General features: G+C 41.4%; 1 long non-coding RNA gene across 3 annotated transcripts in view; it reads left to right on the top strand.

The window, feature by feature from the left end:
* Window positions 1-17,130, top strand: part of LOC147371271 (uncharacterized) — a 213,010-nt gene extending 195,880 nt beyond the window's left edge. For 2 of the 3 annotated variants that reach the window (XR_015163394.1, XR_015163401.1), the window contains one exon: window positions 16,444-16,628. This is a non-coding gene — a long non-coding RNA (uncharacterized LOC147371271). Of the gene's footprint in view, window positions 1-16,443 lie in introns of all 3 variants that reach the window. The other variant, XR_015163392.1, reaches the window with a different exon arrangement.
* The last annotated feature ends 1,741 nt before the right edge of the window (window positions 17,131-18,871 follow it).

The following is an 18,871-nucleotide window of genomic DNA, read 5'->3' as shown; positions in this document are numbered from 1 at the left end:
CTCCTTCCTGGGTGCCCTCCAGGCTCAGAAATTCACATTTGGAGGTCCAGAATCTCTGTTGGCTGTGACATCCTTGTTTATTGACATGGTAGGAAATACTCCATTTCTCAATGTATGTGTATGCTCAGTCATGTTCGACTCTTTGCAACCCCATGGACTGTAGCCTGCCAGGCTCTTCTGTCTGTGGAATTTTCTAGGCATGAATACTGGAATGGGTTGCCACTTCCTACTCCAGGAATCCTCCTGACCCAGGGATCAAACCTGCTTCTCCTGCATCTCCTGTATTGGTAGGCAGATCCTTTACCACTAGTGCCTCCTGGGAAACCATTTCTCAGGGGCCAGATTAAATCTAGGATTCTGCTCATAAGCAAAGTAAGGTAATCCTGCCATTCAGACTGTGAGCTCTTAGTGTGATTGGGTTTGCTTCTACCAAGGGTACCAAGCAGAAAGCAAAGATTAACTGAAAATTTGCTCTGTGCCCTACACTGTTCTTAGAGAATCTCATACAATACTTCTAAAAATTCCAACCACAGACATTATCATTACCTACTTTATAGAAGAGGGATCAGAGGAATAGAGAAGCTAAGCACATGACCCTAGATGACACAGTTTGTCAGTAGGAGAGTCATGATTCCAGCACCAGCATTCTGTATGCCTAAGCTATACCATACCCACAAAACCATGAGCTGACATTAGAATGTAGAGACCTGACATAGTTTCAGGCAAAACTGGAAATAACTGGGGCGACTCGGCCTTTCAAAATTATGAAAGTGAAAGTGAAAGTGAAGTCGCTCAGTCGTGTCCGACTCTTTGCGATCCCATGGACTGTAGCCTACCAGGCTGCTCTGTCCATGGGATTTTCTAGGCAATAGTACTGGAGTGGATTGCCATTTCTTTCTCCAGGGGATCTTCCCGACCCAGGGATCGAACCCGGGTCTCCCGCATTGTAGACACACACTTTACTATCTGAGTCACCAGGTAAGTCAAAAATATGAAGTAAGCCTCAAATCCAATCATATCCAGATCTCCCTCCCCCCCTTTTTTTTTTAAAGTGCAAATCCTTTTTCGGGGCTTTTATCCCCTTTCTTCTTCTTCTCTCTTTGAATGCTTGTTTGTTTATTTTTGGCTGTCCTGGGTCTTTGCTGCAGCTTTGTCTAGTTGCAGAGAGTGGGGCTACTCTCTGGTTGAGGCGCACGAGCTTCTCACTGGGGTGGCTTTTTTGTTGCCGAGCACAGTCTCTAGGCACGCAGGCTTCAGTGGTCACGACACATGGACTCAGCAGTTGTGGAAGTGTAAATACTTTTAACGTAAAATATTATCAGATATTCATATGATGACTGCTTTACTTTAGTCATCCATTGATGAGAGAAAATACAAAATGATTAAAGGGGACTAAGTGTCTACGAGTTCAGTAAAAGTTTAAAATCCATTTGGATTATTATTCATCTCAACAGCCACCACTTAGGTTTTTCACTCAGAGAACAGATGTGCACTGTGCTTGGTGTACATATGCATTTGGAAACTCAGAGGTTTATGACCCTGTGGTAAGGTCTTGAAATAAACTTTAGATTGTCCTGTCTTTAATTGGGGATAAGCAACACAGTCCCATAGGAGGTAAAAGGCAGATTTTGTTTTCTTCTATATCCATTTTCTTAAATGGAATCTTGTTTCTTTAAAGAAAGGATCCCAGCTGAGAACACTCTGATTTGAAGCTACATAAGCCTAGAAGCAGAGAAGGCGATGGCACCCGACTCCAGTTCTCTTGCCGGGAAAATCCCATGGACAGAGGAGCCTGGTAGACTGCAGTCCATGGGGTCGCTAAGAGTTGGACACGACTGAGCGACTTCACTTTCACTTTTCACTTTAATGCATTGGAGAAGGAAATGGCAACCCACTCCAGTGTTCTTGCCTGGAGAATCCCAGAGACGGGGGGAGCCTGGTGGGCTGCCATCTATGGGGTCGCACAGAGTTGGACACGACTGAAGTGACTTAGCAGCAAGCCTAGAAGACTTCCTGCTGCTGCTGCTGCTAAGTCGCTTCAGTCGTGTCCGACTCTGTGCGACCCCATCGACGGCAGCCCACCAGGATCCGCCGTCCCTGGGATTCTCCAGGCAAAAACACTGGAGTAGGTTGCCATTTTCTTCTCCAATGCATGAAAGGAAAAGTGAAAGTGAAGTCTCTCAGTCATGTCTGACTCTTAGTGACTCCATGGACTGCAGCCTACCAGGCTCCTTCATCCATGGGATTTTCCAGGCGAGAGTACTGGAGTGGGTTGCCATTGCCTTCTCCAGAATACTTCCTACTGGCAAGCTTATAAGAAATACATAGGATATGGACTTTAGGACTGACTCTTAAGCAAGACTGATCTGTGGTTGTATCCTTAGACACATAAAAGCTGGATAACCTCTATGAGCTTCAGATTTTTTCTATTCCTTTTTCTATGAAATAGGAATCATCATCATCATCTCTTGAACTGTGAGTGAAGCCAGTGAGATACTACAAGTAAAATACTCATCATAATACCAGGCACATATGCAACATTCAATGAGTATTATTAGTAAAAAAAAAAAAAAAAGCCTTTGATGTTCTGAGCAGTTGTATGAGAGATGAACTTGCAGAATAAGGACAAATGATTGAAGCAAGTAGCTAGCTAGCTTTGGTTATGACTTTTTGCTTTGACACAACAAAATCTCAGGCAACTAGTGATCAGGTCTGTTTTCACCCTCAAGCATTCTGAATAAAAAAAGAAATATAGTCATTTGTGGTAGCAAAGAAAGTGCTTTTAAACAACTAGCATGAAAACAGTACAGGAGAACCAAAGGCCACTGTGGCGAGATTGGTCTGTTTTCTGACTGGAAGGAAAAGAAGGTAAAGCCTATGCTAATTAGCAATTCTATCTGCAGAACAGTCAAGGAAAATGGAAGGCGGGAGAAAAAGAAAGCAGGAAATGGGAAAAAGAAATACAGGTTTCTTCTGTTATCTGCAAGTGGAGAATCCCTGTGAAACTTTTGTGAGACAAAATGGTGTGAATTGTAAAAGCAATTACCTTGAGACACGCCTTACTAATGGATGCACAAAATAAATAGAGATGGACCACATGCTCACAGACACAGTTCCGATCTAGGGCACTTCGATGCTGAGATGCCGAGTATGGTAGTTCCTGGTGCTACGCTTGCTGCACTGCCTCTCTGACAACCCCCTGCAAACCAAACACTGAGCACTATTTTTGCTTTTCACCTTGTTTTGTAAAGGGAAAATCCTCCTCAGATTTCTTTCTGTTAGGAAAACAGGTACCAATGTAGATCTTTTGTAAAGAGTGAAGTGCTATAAAGCAAGCTTTTGAAAAGAGGGGATACCTGTAGGAGGGAATAGAAGCTGGCCCTGATGGTAGGTCAGAGGCAGCCGAGTGGCAGGTGGGAGGTATCTGATGGCTCGTGGGTTGCGGGGGTTGGTGAAGCTGTGCTGTGCTGCGCTCAGTTGCTCAGTTGTGTCCGACTCTTTGCGACCCTATGGACAGTAGTCCGCCAGGCCCCACTGTCCATGGGGATTCTCCAGGCTGGAATGCTGGAGTGGGTTGCCATGCCCTCTTCCAGGGGATCTTCCCAACTGAGGGACTGAACCAGCCAGGTCTTCCGTATTGCAGGCAGATTCCTTACCGTCTGAGCCATCAGGGCGTGAACAGAGCCTGCGGTGAAGACAAAGGTGGCAGAATGGTGCTCCTGTGTGGTGAGTTTGATCATTCCTTAAAGGAACAGGCATGTTGCTGTTTCTCCCTGGGTTGGGTAGTATCTGGAAATGATGTCATAACATAACCTTCATAACAATTAACGATCGTCTCATCAGTGTTTATTATGTGCCAGGCATGTTTTTCATATCTCATAGATTATCTCTACTTTATAGATGCAGAAATGAAAGCTTAAAGAGGTTAAGGCCACTCAACAAATAAGTAGAAAAGACCCTGGAGCCTCATGCATATTTCCTCCGTTCATAGCTTTTAGATGAAAAAAAAATAATGCTGCTCTTTTGTTTTTCTGTTTGCCAGAGTAAACAACCAACTTTTTAAAACAGAGTCAAAAGACAGATCTCAAATGCTGCAGATCTGGCATTTGATCATTTTCAGTTAATTATGAATGGCATTTGTTTAACATTTAGGCAATTTGAAAAGGGGTTATTGTGTATTAGCAGCATTAGCAGCAAGGCTAATTTTTTCTAAGCCCCTGGAAGTCAAGGTAAACAAAGTCCCCTTGGTTAGAAAAGGACACCAAAAAGCCTTTGAAAAGTAGTTCAGCTTGACTTTGACTTATTGTATCCTTGCGAACTTGCCCAGTTTCAAGGTGAGGCTATTGAGACAGGAAGTACAGATGGCAGTAGAGATTATGGGGTTCCAGTTAAGTCCTCATATAGAAAGGCCCAGACTGTGAGGGAAGTTAGCCATGAACTCCAAAGATAAATTAGGCAAAAGTTAGAACTGAATTGTAACTTGAAATTCTCCAGTCTTTCCTACTGTGACCAAATAATAAATGTATTTCTTTTGAATACTCTCTAGCTGGTTGTCTTATATATACTTTAAGGAAAACCTTGAGATATCAATAAAATACTAATAAATTCTGGCTAAAATCCATTAATGTAAAAAATAAGATAAAACATCCATTGATGTTAAAAAATAAAACCAGTTGTGTATTTCCTTGTTAATTGATGACATTTGTCAGCCCATAACAGTCAGCATTTTGAGAAGCTGGTATATTGGCATACAGTGCAAAGAACTAGGGCATGAGGGGGAAAACGCTACATGTGAAGATGGACAAATAGACAAGTCCGAAGGTTCAACTTGCATCTCTCCTATGCTTCCAGTTTCAGTTTTCAGGTCCTAATCTTAGCATTGGCTGCTATTTTTGTGAACTAAATAAAAGAAACTGGGGAGCTTGGTGGAAAATCAGAGTCAAGAAGGGCGGTCTTTTGAAAATAGAGGAAGGAAATACTTGCCTCTGGTCAATCCAGCTTCTATTTTCCTTTTGAGCAGAGCATGCCTCAGCCCATCCTCCCTAATGCAAAGTGACTTTCTGAGCACTCAGTCCTACAGAGAATACCTTTCTTTTTCCTGGTGGAATAAGATGTGCCTGCGATACTGGGAATAGAGTCCCTTTCCCCCTCCACGTGGCTAGAGGAGCAAGACTTTTTGGAAGTGGATAATTCAGCTGTAGTGGTGGGTTTGATTCAATTAATGAGGCAGCTAATGTCCATGTCCACATTCCAGAAGGAAGGGTGGTTGCCCTTTTCACACAGAGGCAACGGACCATGATCCTGACTGGTTTGATCATTTCCTTGTAATTAAAGTGAGGGCTCAGACAGTGATCCTAGAGGAAGGAGCCAGTGCCCACATACACAGATACATGTGTCCAGCTGACCTCTCGCCAGCACAGCATCTGAGCCAGGAAATGTTTAGCACATATAGATGTGCCAAGCACTATAGTAGGGTGTGTGTCTTTAATAAGTAGGTGACTAATTCACTGGACGCAGTGTTGAGTGTCCACAGACATGTTTCCCATGTAGTTTGAGACATTCTAAGGCATTGCTAGACTAAACCATCAAAAGTTTGGAGACTTGTGGTACCTTCCATCCTTCATTTACAGATGAGCTCATTCTTATGGATATATATAGAGAGAGAGAATTGATGACTCTTTCTGGCATTATTAGATATTGTTGTTTGGGTAGCAACTCAGGAAAGGGAAAGACAGCCATAACATTCAATATACCCATGCCACAATAACAGGCAGGCCAAAGACAAAAAGTGAGGGTGTGCAGTTCCCATGAGCTTTTGGAGTGTTTAAATAGATAACCAAGCCCTTTGGAGAAAGTAGAGATCAACTCTTAGCTGCCAATGGGCATGTAGAAATATGTGTATCAAGACGGAAAGGTAGGAAGTAAGGGCTATGGCTACTAGGTTATAGGACCTAAGGGCTAAAACAACGCTGATTCCCAGAGCAGGTAACTAATACTTATTTTTAGAAAACTGGCCTCACATGCACTGGGTGTGAAAAAGCACCTAGGACTCTCCTAAGCTCCCGCTGCCAGGAAATCTTAGCAAAGGAGCCAGTTGTCTTTCTCAGAGACCAGCCTTTTTTAGGACAGAAGAATGAGTCAGTATAATCACAGTCACCTGGCAGTAAAGTACGCACAGAGCTGCTTTTGTTCTCCACGTGAGATCTTCCAAGAGGATGCAATACTTTCCTAGCTCTCCTCCCTAAAAGGAAAACAGTTTTGTGTAATATTTGCTGTGCTGTTTTCTTATAATTTTCTAAAAAAGGTCACTTGTGATTTTTATGAACATAGACTAATAAAGGCTAGTACTCACTGTACCCTCCGTTCTACGATGACACTCATCTATCCCTTGATCTCTTTTCATTAAATACCGTTAGGGCTCAACAGAGAACAGACACTTCCCGTCTAATAGAGGTTTCGTTGTTGTTCAGTCTCTAAGTTGTGTCCGACTCTTTGCGACCCCGTGGACTGCAGCACACCAGGCTTCCCTGTCCTCCACCATCTCCTGGAATTCGCTCGGATTCAGGTCCATTGAGTCGATGATGCCATCTAACCATCTCATCCTCTGCTGCCCTCTCCTTTTGCCTTCAATCTTTCCCAGCATCAGGGTCTTTTCCAGTGAGTTGTCTCTTCACATCAGGTGGTCAAAGCATACTGTTTAAGTTCATGGGGTTCTCACGGCAAGACTACTAGAATGGTTTGCCATTCCCCCTTCCAGTGGACCATGTTTTGTCAGAACTCTCCACTATAACCCAGCTGTCTTGGGTGGCCCTGCATGGCATGGTTCATAGCTTCACTGAGTTACACAAGCCCCTTTGCCACAACAAGGCTGTGATTCATGAAGGACAATAGAGGTTCTTCTGGACTTAAAACCTTAGCTATTTTTAAATAGTTAAATGGCAGTTCACTCCAGTGTTCTTGCCTGGAGAATCCCAGGGACAGGGGAGCCTGGTGGGCTGCCGTCTATGGGGTCGCACAGAGTCAGACATGACTGAAGCGACTTAGCAGCAGCAGCAGCAGCAGCAGCAAACTGAATTTAAAACCTTAGTTTCTCTGAAGTAACCCCTTGTTAACAGATGCAAACTACTATATATAAAATAGGTAAGCAACAAGGGCTTACTATACGACATAGAGAATTGGATTCAGTATCTTGTAATAACCTATGCTGCTGCTGCTAAGTCACTTCAGTCGTGTCCTACTCTGTGCGACCCCATAGACGGCAGCCCACTAGGCTCTCCCGTCCCTGGGATTCTCCAGGCAAGAACACTGGAGTGGGTTGCCATTTCCTTCTCCAATGCATGAAAGTGAAAAGTGAAAGTGAAGTCTCTCAGTTGTGTCTGACTTTTAGCAACCCCATAGACTGCAGCCTACCAGGCTCCTCCATCCATGGGATTTTCCAGGCAAGAGTACTGGAGTGGGCTGTCATTGCCTTCTAGAATATAATTAGAAAAAATAACCGAATCACTGTGTGGTATACCTGAAACTAATACAATATTGTAAATCAACTATAAAAATTGGTCTGAATGCCTACTATATTTGAAGAAAAGGCCTGATCACTTTTAGTACTGCTGTGAATATTATGGTTCAGTGGCCCAATCTCTAGAGAAATCAAGGGCAAGTCCCAGAGAGCTCTGTACCTGCAGGGTGAGGAGAAGGGAAGGGGAGAGGAACAGAGACTCTTGGAGGGGCAGCACCATGGAGTGTGTCTTCTTCGTAGGCTCTGATGGTTCTATTACACGTCCTAGAGCTTTGCATCTGATAGAATCCACGGCTGAAGCTCACGTTGTTTATTCCTCTGCTCAGTATAGAAGGCTCTCCTTTGATTATAATATAAAACTAGTGTCTCTGACCCAGCATAAAATAAATGCCCATGCTGTAGGGCATGTGCTCCAGCTTTGTTTTCCTGACAATGTTAACAGTGTACAGACTCTTACTCTCTCCCTGGTCCTACTTGTAACCAACAGGGTGAGTTTCTGAGTTGGCATTATAGGGAGAACTTTGAAGGTTGGCTTTAGACCAGAGAGGAGTTGGGCAGTCTGAAGTCCTGGCCCTGACCTCATTAGCACTGTGCTCCTGACCTCTGGAATAACTGCAGTGATTTTAGCATTAATTTGGTCCTCATTCTGGGGATGGTTCCAATTCAACCACTCAAGGCTGTAGAAATGCAGAATAATGAATGTTCTGATATCTGCTATTTCTTTTATCATGTTGAGCTTATTCTTGTCCAGTATAAAGACACAGACCCCAAATTCCCTCCTGGCTTCTTTCTATCTTCTCTTTTTATCCCTGGTTTTAACTGTTCTGCTATATAGTGGAAAGAATATGGAACTTGAAGTTAGAAAAACCCAAGTTTGAATTTCAGCTTTGCCAAGGATTGGCTATGTGACATTAGGCCAGGTTTTCAATCTCTTACAGTCCTTGTTGACTCATTTGTAAAATTGGAATAAATAGTGTGGCATGGAGGAGAGACCATTCATTTTAGAAGCAGAGGAAATGAGTTTAAATCTTAGTTCTTTAGCCTGTTGGAGCCTAAAAAAGTGTTAGTTGTTGTAGTTCCCTGGTGGCTCAGATGGTAAAGCGTCTGCCTACAATGCGGGAGACTTGGGTTCAATCCCTGGGTTGGGAAGATCCCCTAGAGAAAGAAGTGGCAACCCACTTCAGTACTCTTGCCTGGAAAATCCCATGGACAGAGGAACCTGGTAGACTACAGTCCATGGGGTCTCAAAGAGTTGGACACCACTGAGCGACTTCACTTTCACTTTCAGTCACTAAGCTGTGTCTGACTTTCTGTGATCCTAGGACTGTAGCCCACCAGGCTCCTCTGTCCATGGGATTCTCCGGGCAAGAATAGTGGAGTGGGTTGCCACTTCCTTCTTCAGGGGTTCTTCCTGGACCAGGGATCAAACCCATGTCTCCTGCATTGGCAGGTGGGTTCTTTACCCTTGAGCCACCAGGGATCCACCCCCCGCCTGACACCCAAAGTGTTAGTACTCCCTTCATATGGTTGTAATGAGGCTTAAGCACTGTGTCTGCCTTGAGAGAGTATAAGGGTTAGGTGGAGTAGGTGTGTGAAAGTTTCCAGAACTATGCCAATAATACAACAAGGACCCTGTGAGTTTCATTTCCTTGTTCGTTATTTGGACAGCTTTGCAGAGGTCAACACCGCCTTTGTTTTTTGGGAGCTGAGGACCCAGCCCATATTGTAAGTGTTTTGAACTGGACCAGAACAGGTCCAAACACATTTATCACCATGTGTGGATTCTCCACTGTCTTAATCTACGTGACTACCATGACAAAATGCCATAGATTGGGTGGCTTATACCTGACAATGGTTTATTTCTCGCAGTTCTGGAGGCTGGCAGGTTCAAGACCCAAGGTGCTGGCATATTCAGTGTCTGGTGAGAGCCTGCTTCCAATTCAACAGTTAGTCTTCACAAAGCAGAAAAGGGAAAGGGCCTCTCTTCTGTGGTCACGAATCCCATCCACGAGGGCTCCATTCTCATAAACCATTACCTTGAAGACCTCCACCTCTTTATACTATCACACTGAGGATCAGGATTTCAGGAGATGGATTTTGGGGGGACATAAACATTCAGTCTGTAGCATGCAGGGTGACGATAAAATCTTGGAAACAGAGGGTAAATACCCGTGATAAGTAGTTTATGGGTATTACCGTAAAATATATGGTGTGGCGCTGTGTCATCCCTCATTCGCAATGTATAGTTGAATGTGTTGTGCAAAGCTGCAGTGATCATGGTGCACAACACCGCTCTTCCATCAGCCTGTGCCCAGACTTACAGCCCTACCACTCAGACGCAGTGGGATGGTGTGCCATCCCGACAGAGTTGCTCTGGATGTCCATCAACTACAGGCATTATTTAGTCACTAAAATGAGGCAAATGTGTGTCTGCGATTCCCAGACTCCATGGTCATCCTGTAGTGGAGTTTCAGCGTTTGAATAAAATGAAGGGCTTTGGAGAGGCATTTGCTCTGCTTTCTACATGGCAGAAGAAATAAGAACATGGTAGCAGCCAGCTTTCCAGGAGACTTGAGGACATAGAGTCCACCCATATTTCAAAGGCAGCTCCTGAAATATATTTCCTCTGCTAAGAAACATATTCTCCCTACATCCCATTTACATATATTTAGTGCTTTTCTTTTTTTTTGTTTTGCCTTAAGCTGTTGAATTACTGAAATACCACACAATGAATTACAGAGATCTCTTATCAAATTCATTTCCCTATTTAGAGGCTAATTGGATGGAAAAGGGTGGAGGGATGGTAGGGAGGACTAGCCAGTGAAGCAGGAGAGGAAGCGAGAGAGCATGGTGTTTCAGATCTGAGTAAAGACAGTGTTTCAGGGAGGAAGTGACCAACTCTCCTAAAAACTGCTCAAAGGTCAACTAGGTTGAAGATTAAGAATTGAGTGTGGATTTGGCAACAGGACTTATTAGAGCCTGTAGTAACAGTAGCTCTTAGTGTTGGGGCCAAAGACTTCTCTAGGTGGATTTAAGAGAGGATGGGAGAAGACGATATTGATTATGGACAACTCTTTTGAGTTTTAGCATTTTTTGTTTTAATTCAGAAAATTTATTTTCCTGTGCTTGTTGGTTATCTATTATATATGTAGTAGTGTGTATAAGTTAATCTGAACATTCTAATTTATTCCTCCCCCCACTGCCTTTTCCCCTTTGGTAATCATAAGTTTGTTTTCTATGTCTATGAGTCTCTTTCTGGTTTAGAAATAAGTTCATTTACATCTTTTTAGTTTTAGAGTCCACATACAAGTGTTATCCATATGGTATTTATCTTTATCTGGCTTACTTCACTTAGTATGAAAATCTCTAGGTCCATCTGTGTTACTACAAATGGTGTTATTTTTTATGGTTGAGTAATATTCCATTGTGTATATCTGATGTGTGTGTGTGTGACATATCTTTATTCATTTACTTGTTAATGAACACTTAAGTTGCTTCCATGTCTTGGCTATTGTAAATAGTGCTGCAGTGAGCACTACAGTGCATGTATCTTTTCAAAGTACAGTTTTATCTGGATATAAGCCCAAGAGTCAAATTGTAGGGTCATATGATGATTCTACTCTTAGTTTTTTAGCGAACCTCCACACTGCTCTCGACTGTGGCTATACTAAAGTCTGGAGAGGGCACGCCATTCTTTTGTGTTGTTGCACTCGGTGTAAGATAGTTTATAAAGTCATCGTGTCTGTACACATTCTGTTAGTGATATAGAATCAGTGCAGTCTCTGATCTCTATTTTCTCTGACCATTGCTTTACAAAGAACACAGTGCTTAAGGCAGCCTTTGCAAGATAAGGGCCTAGATGGCTTCTAAGGTTTCTGCCCATTGAACAATTATGGAGCTTTTCCTTCCCAGCACTTCCTGCCAGATCATCCTTAGGACTGCACTTGTTTCTTGTATGCTTGTGATTGTGAGGCATAGTTTTAACAAAACTAAGAAACTCCAGTACTTTGGCCACCTCATGCAAAGAGTTGACTCATTGGAAAAGAGTCTGATGCTGGGAGGGATTGGGGGCAGGAGGAGAAGGGGACGACAGAGGATGAGATGGCTGGATGGCATCACTGACTCAATGGACGTGAGTCTGAGTGAACTCCGGGAGTTGGTGATGGACAGGGAGGCCTGGCGTGCTGCAATTCATGGGGTCGCAAAGAGTCGGACATGACTGAGCGACTGAACTGAAGGAGGTATACATTAGTATCCAACAGAGTAAAGAGAGGGCTGAGTGACTCGACAGTCACAGTCAGAAGAGGACTCTTATCCAGGACAGGCGTTCCCGGTGCTGCTCTGTCTCCTACCCCAAGCCCATCATAGCAGGCCGGATGGAAGTGGGTAATCCAAGGGGCTACACCTCATACCAGCCTTGCTTTCCACGTGGGAGACCTACTTTAGAGCAACCTTTTAAGACATATCCTGATATACTTTTCCAGCAGGTGATGCCACTTACATGTCTTCCCTGCTATGAAAATTCTTTTTTCAATTTTCTGCAAAATATGATTGAGGAGACTGCCATTATTGAAAAAGAGTGTATTTCCCCATCTATACTGTACCTGCTTGTGTGTATTTTCCCAAACACTTCAATCTTTCTCCCTATTGCATTTTATTTTTTAAAGATCAACTTTTCTCATTACAGTTCATGGCATTCTGTTTTATGTCATTGTAACCCTGACTGCCATGTAAAAATGAGTCCTGCAGTGTAGAAAGCCTGATGATAGTAACAGATAAGTCTGTTTTCTAGAAACTGTGCATTCCACAGCAGCCCCAGCATATACGATTCTTAAATAATCTCTTTGTTTTTTTCCCTCAAACAGAAGGCAGTCAAGTCAACCAGTTTATTCTTCTAGTATTGTAGGAGAACTCTCATGCATTTTCCAATCTTTTCTTTTTTTTAAACTGCTGTTGTAAAGTTTAATGTGCTTTGGGATGTGTTGTTCCTTATTTCTTTAGGGTCAACTGTGCTGAGAGAGAGAAGGTCAACCTAAATAGTTCTCAGGTTTCATTTCGGGGAATTCCAGGCCCCAGTTCAGCTTGTTTTGTGCATGTCCACCTATCAAGGCTCAGCCCTCTGTTGTTGCAGCTGTTGCTGAGTATAGAGCCCATTTATTCCCCATCAGCTGGAGCTTCCTGTAAGTGTTACCCAGATGCTTTTTCCTATTCCTACTCAGTTGAGATTTTTACAAGTTTATCAAAGAGTTTGAACTCTCCAGGACTTTGGAATACATATCTCTAGTGTCTAATGGCTTTTCAAAACCTGGATGCAATCCTAGCAGCAAACTATCAGAGATGTCAATTGTCTTGTTCAGCCTCTGCAATGGTGTTGGCGCCTCCATGCAGAATGGGGGAAATGGAGGGAGGAGGTAGAATGAACACATGAAAAGTTTCTTTCATCATACCCTCTGTCCCCAGCCATGCTGCAGTGGAGACAGTCTTAAGATGGAAGGAGAACTCAGAGTCACAGCCCTGAATCGGGTCCTTTGTCCTAAGATAAGAAGAATTGTAGTGACTTGTCCAAGGTCATCTGGCTAGTTATGCCCTTATCTTCTTATAATATGTGTACCTTTGATCTTGGGAAAAGAATCTCAAGGTGATAAGGAGTTTTTGCAGAGAAATTTTTGTTCTTGTTATTATTTATCTTAGGGGTCATGGAACATTGTGTTTGCTGGTGATAGACTGAATATGGTCTGTTCTTTCCAACTTGTCAGAAATGTGTATTTTGATAAGATAGAAATGTAAATATATATACTGTATCTATATAAACACTCATACCTGTGCACGTGTTTTACTTCTGTTAACAGTTACTTTGTCGCAGGGCCAGGAGGCAAACGCATTTGCATTCGTGCAAAATGAAAACATCAAAGTTGTAAAATAAATTGACCCAGTATATACTAAATGAGGCACTTCAATTCTGATAAGTCATGTTGATGTAAGCTACAAGAATATGAAATGGTACACATGAATATCCTTCCTTTTTTTCCCTATAAAATTAGAGTAAAAATATGGGCTTCCAGGGGAGCACTAGTGATAAAGAACCTGCCTGCCAATGCAGGAGACATAAGAGGAGGGAGTTTGATCCCTGGGTCAGTAAGAACCCCTGAAGGAGAAAATGACAACCCACTTCCGTATGCTCACCTGAGGAGTCATGGACAGAGGAGCCTGGCAGGCTATGCAGTCCACAGGGTTGCAGAGTCAGACACAACTTAAGGGACTTAGCACACACGCAGAGCAAAAATGCAATGTTCTAAAATACAGGAGAATGCTGTTAACACATTCAGACCTTGCCTCGCTCTCTTTCCCTTCCTTTGCTACACTCTTGTTAATCTTCTTGATTTTTAATCCTGTGGTTTAAAAATTCCTCTGCTAGTTTCCCAGGACAGCAATCACAGTACTTTTGTTTGCATCATCTTTTGGAGACTTTGTGTCATTGGACAAATTCTGGCCAGGATTCATCAGCTGCATCTTTTACTTCCTAGTTAATACTGAGTCTAAGGGGATCAAATAAGGGGATCCTACTTTGCTGACACTTCCCCTGGCTCCTTGCAGCACGTTCATCGATTTACTTGTCTGTAGTTAATAATAGGTACTCTGGAGTCAGATTGCACGGATTGGAATCCAGGCTCTACCTCTGTTAGCTAGGCGATCTTGGGTTAGTTATTTAAACTATCTGAGCTACTTTTCCCAGTTTTTAAAAAACTGGAAATAGAACTGCCTTATGATCCAGCAATCCCACTGCTGGGCATACACACTGAGGAAACCAGAAGGGAAAGAGACACGTGTACCCCAATGTTCATCGCAGCACTGTTTATAATAGCCAGGACATGGAAGCAACCTAGATGTCCATCAGCAGATGAATGGATAAGAAAGCTGTGGTACATATACACAATGGAGTATTACTCAGCCATTAAAAATACATTTGAATCAGTTCTAATGAGGTGGATGAAACTGGAGCCTATTATACAGAGTGAAGTAAGCCAGAAAGAAAAACACCAATACAGTATACTAACGCATATATATGGAATTTAGAAAGATGGTAACAATAACCCTGTATGCGAGACAGCAAAAGAGACACTGATGTATAGAACAGTCTTATGGACTCTGTGGGAGAGGGAGAGGGTGGGAAGATTTGGGAGAATGGCATTGAAACATGTAAAATATCATGTATGAAACGAGTTGCCAGTCCAGGTTCGATGCACAATACTGGATGCTTGGGGCTAGTGCACTGGGACGACCCAGAGGGATGGTATGGGGAGGGAGGAGGGAGGAGGGTTCAGGATGGGGAACACATGTATACCTGTGGTGGATTCATTTTGATATTTGGCAAAACTAATACAATTATGTAAAGTTTAAAAATAAAATAAAATTTAAAAAAAGAAAGAAAAAAGAAAAAAACAAATAAACAAACAAAAAAAAACCATGGATAATAATGGCATCTCACATACAGGATTTGGGGGAAGGTCAAATGAGATAATCCATGTGAAGCAATTATTTCCTGGTGCCAATTAAAAGTGCTATAAAGAATTGCTGTTATTCTGATTATATATGAAATTAAGTATTCTTAACCTTGAGAGAGATGGAGAAGGTCATATTGCCTAGATTTTCCGAAAGTACACCTGAATGGCGCTGTGGGCCTCCATGGCCAGCCCACGCAGGTGCACAGAGCTATTCTGTGGGCCTGTCCGTCACCGAGTTGTCATTCTCTCTGCTCTCTGGACTTTCAAAGGACGAAGCGGAAGGCCCATTGTTAGCCACTGAAGGATATCCATTGGCCAGAGTACATCTGACATCTGTCTCTTACAGAACAAAAAAATCATTCTTTATTCATATTCTAACTTCCTCTCCAGGAAGTAAAACAATGTAGCAGACAAGAACCTTCTGTCTAAGGTGAGTTCAGGCTAGAAAAGCAGAAAAATAGAGCTGTGCCCAGCTTTCTTTCTTCCTTTCTCCCATTCTTATAAATGCATTATAAGATTGTTGGTCTAAAGGTTCTGTTTCCAAGGGTGAATGCCCCTGGGTATACATTTAAAATTCACTCATACTCCTTCTCAATAAACCACTCACCATTCCCCAAACGACTATTCTGATTTGTTTCATTTTGTGTTAGTTTTCTAGAACTTCATTACATTATAAAGTGTGTTGTATTCTTTAGCATCTACCCTTCTTCAGACTGTTGGGGGAGTTTGGTGGCATGTCTTATGCAGAGATTCCAAGTTTATAAGGCATTAGGGTATCTTTCTGTTGTCAAATGTCACTGCTGGATAGAACTACGACTATGAAAGACCGAAATATGTGCAAATGAGGACTTAAAACATATTCTCCAATAGACAAAATGATATACTTACACAGTCAGCAATGGTTGAAATGTATCACTGTATATTATTCAGGCAACTTTGGAGTTTTAAATTTCATTGAAAGAGTCTAGGAATCAAATAGCCATATGCATCAGATTTTGTATTTAGAAGAGGGTGTAGAGAGTGCCAGTTAACCCGGTGAGCCTGGGGAGTGGTAAGGAGTGTTCTGGTGCACTCTGGTAGCCCTGTATGTCAGTTAAGTTGCTGTTTGTTTGCCAAGGGTTAGTGACTTGAGGTTGTCTTCGTTTCCAAACCTGTATGTGCCAGGTATGCTATTATTTTACTTACATAACTTTGAAAATTATATGATTGGTGAAATGTGAATGAAAAAAGAAAGGGGCGTATTGATTTTATGGCAACTAGATTTTTATGTTATGGAAAGGCACAATATATTTAGGTGGCTAAAAAAAAAATCTGTCAATTAAGTATGGATGAGATAATTGCTAAAGGGGAAAACTGTATGTAGGGAAAATCAGAACAATCTAGAATTATGTACAATAATGGCTTTACATGTGTCTTTGTCTTAAGGTAAAACAACTAGACATGTGTCGAGCAGTTTATGCAACAAAGACAAAGCAAAACTGGAGGACCTATGATCCAAGACAAGGCAAGTGTAGAAAACTGGATGTATTTATGTTCATCTCTATATGTGTTATTTTTAAGTTTTTCATTGCAGAAAAACTTACCATATGCAAAATAAACACAGTAACATAACCTCCGTATACCCCTCATGCAGATCCAGTAGTTATCAACTTTTGCCTTTCACCTACTTCTCCTATCTCAATTAATCCCATTGTTTTTCCTTAGTTCCTTCTATTTATTTATTTATTTTTGAGGTAAACTTTATGTGCTTTGAAATGCACAGATCTTACAATTTTGTACCATTTTGACAAGTAGACTTTTGTTATATACATGCTTATCACAATCGAGAAGGTTTCCTCATGCCCCTTCCCAGGGAATGCCCCTTCCCAGATATGACCACTTTTCTGATTTCTTTTTCTCACTTTAGTGTTTAAGAACTTCATGTGAATGAAATCATATAATATGTATTCTTTTGAGTCTGCCTTCTTTTCCTTGGCATAATGTATGAGAGACTCAACTGGTTATAAGGCAGCTCAAACCAAGTTGTGAGAGTCAGTGGAGTCTCTTCCAAACCGGCAAGCACTGTCAGCTTGAAATGGGAATATTTAAGTGGGGATATTTACATTATGGAAATTGGCAAACAGTAGGAATTGGGCTTTTTTCTACCCTGAAGAGTCAGCTGTCAGCACACCACTGGTTTCACTCATGTGGTCAGGCGAATCAGGAAAACATCCTTTATATTACAGACTAGTGTTTCTTTAAATAGATACACCATGATCATTTGTCAATATATTGTAGAGATATATTGCAAATTGTGTTGATACGTATTTGTATTTTTCTAGTTCGGGGCAATTGTGAATAAAATGGCCATGAATGTCCTTATATAAGTCTTTCTGTGGACATATGTTTTTATTTATTTTGAATAAATACCTCGGCTTCCCATTAGGGTTCGGGTTATGGTTCCCTGGCTTCCCTGGTGGCTCACTTGGGAAATAGTCTACCTGCAATGGGGGAGACACAGGGTTCAATCCCTGGGTCGGGAAGATCCCCTGGTGAAGGAAATGGCAACCCACTCCAGTATTCTTGCCTGGAGAATCCCATGGATGGAGGAGCCTGGTGGGCTACAGTCCATAGGGTCACAAGAGTCGGACTCAACTGAGTGACTAACACTTTCACTTTCAAATACCTAGGAGTGGGATTGCATATAATTTTAGCTGAAAATTAAATGTTCTGGGTATGGAAGCATCTTTATTTAAATAATTTTTATATTATTATTATATTATCAAACTCAGGTCTCCCACATTTCGGGCAGACGTTTTACCCTCTGAGCCACCAGGGAAGCCCAATTTTTATATTAATGAACTTTAAATTGACTGATCCACTGACCTAGTCCAGATCACATGGACTTACCTTGGTAAGGCTACAAATTCTCAAAGGTTTTTATTTATATGTTTATTTAAAAATAATAAAATAAAGCACACAAAGAGAAACAGAATAAAATGCAAAACAGCTAAAAATGTACATCCCAATGAATTATTGCAAAGTGATTGTCTAACTACCACCTAGGTCAAGAAATAGAATGTTGCCAGCATCTCAGAGAAGTTCCTTAACCTCCTATCTGGTTATGACCTCCTTTATTCCTCCTTCACAAAGATTATCATTATCCTGACTTTTTAGTATCACTTCCTTGCTTTTCTTTACAGTTTTATCATCCACATATGTATTTTTAAATGTTAAATTTAGTAATGGTGACTTTCAAATGAAAATATGCATTCTTTTTTTAAATTTTAAGATGAAACTTTATTAAGCTTATAAACAATATTGGAATAGTTAAGATAACAAGATACATGTTATCTTAAGTTTTATTGGTTAGATTTATCAACCTTGATTAAATAAGAATTACTTAAGTACTTGGAAGGTGTTTGGAGTTAGGCAAATACATGAAATGCTTATAAAGGAAACCAGGTATAATAAATTTACTAAGGTAGCAGTTTCAAACATAAAGGGGATTTAATAAAGCTACAAAAACCTCCTGAAAATAATTGCTTGAAATTTGGAAGATTCATAATTAAAATAATAGGTTAATAAGTTGAATTTAAATAAGGTTCTACATTTATGATGTTAATAAATTCAGTATTTTTTTTTAACTGAAATAGTCTCCCCCGCCCCCATTGGCTATCTGTTTTACATATGGCAATGTATGTTTCCAGAAATCATGCATTCTTATATGTCTGGTATCTTTAGCTAAAAATTAGATTTGTAAGACATTTGTGAGTTTTTCATGCTGTGTGTAACAATTTGTTAATTTTAATTGCTTTATACTACTCTGTTGTATGAGTTTTCTTATTATTTTCTAATGGCATGAAAATTTGGG

This window comes from Bos grunniens, chromosome 5, assembly GCF_055505025.1.
Source record: "Bos grunniens cultivar Pamir isolate PY7600 chromosome 5, Bosgru_T2T1.0, whole genome shotgun sequence".
NCBI lineage: Eukaryota > Metazoa > Chordata > Mammalia > Artiodactyla > Bovidae > Bos > Bos grunniens.
Note: the sequence above shows the minus strand (reverse complement) of the source record. Positions and strands in the feature narration are given on the sequence as shown.